The sequence below is a fragment of the Nanorana parkeri genome, unplaced genomic scaffold (assembly GCF_000935625.1).
Source record: "Nanorana parkeri isolate BGI_ZX_2015 unplaced genomic scaffold, ASM93562v1 scaffold2364, whole genome shotgun sequence".
Taxonomy (NCBI): domain Eukaryota; kingdom Metazoa; phylum Chordata; class Amphibia; order Anura; family Dicroglossidae; genus Nanorana; species Nanorana parkeri.
The window spans coordinates 14,186-15,017 of NW_017308632.1; the positions used below are offsets into that span (position 1 = coordinate 14,186).

Sequence of the window (832 nt, forward strand, 5' to 3'; positions counted from 1 at the left end):
AGTGAGAGGAACCCCAGAAGCTGCACATGTCCTCACATTGAGCCTCAGTGACATCATCACCTTTTAGTATCGGGGCCAGAAGGAAGAATTGGGACGTATTTTAGGGGTGACCCCGCCAGTTCTTATTTGAGGCGCATTGATGACATTTTCCTAATTGAACCTTTCACCTGAACGTACCAACCTCTCCGAGACTTCCGGCTTGCGTAGGCCCTTTCCCCGCCCATAGCGCCGCCCTATAGCTGCTGGAGTCCCAAAGCATCATGGCAGATGTAGTTTTAGGAAACCATGAGCCCAGCAAATCAGAACTTCCTCCGGGAGCGCACTGAGTGACGTCGCAGGTACTTCCGAATACGGCGATGGAAGCGAATGGTTTCTAGGTGAGAAGTGCGGTTGAGGAGGCAGTTTCCAGGTGCAACATGCTGGCAGGAGGTCGGAGGAGGTGGAGTTGTCTCTGGACTATACTGCACGGGTTCGCCGAGGCGTCTCGTCCTCATTATAAAGGTTACAATTGTTATTTCTCTCGTATGATTTGTGGAGCCGCTGTGGGCGGAGTTCTCCCCTCATTTGGTGGGGGGCCGGGGATGCCGTATTCCATGATTCTGGAGATATGAGCTGTTACCGTTTATCACCCGCTGTGCCCATTATGAGGAGCTCCCACCATCCCTGTGCTGAGTTCCCGGGGCTGTACACCCGCTGTGCCCATTATGAGGGGCTCCCACCATCCCTGTGCTGAGTTCCCGGGTCTGTACACCCGCTGTGCCCATTATGAGGGGCCCCCACCATCCCTGTGCTGAGTTCCCGGGTCTGTACACCCGCTGTGCCCATTATGAGG

The 832-nt window shown here is 54.9% G+C and overlaps 1 protein-coding gene across 1 annotated transcript in view; it reads left to right on the plus strand.

The window, feature by feature from the left end:
- SPAG9 (sperm associated antigen 9) overlaps nucleotides 1-832 on the plus strand; it is a 50,508-nt gene that overhangs the window by 1,621 nt on the left and 48,055 nt on the right. The gene's annotated exons all lie outside the window — the stretch shown is intronic.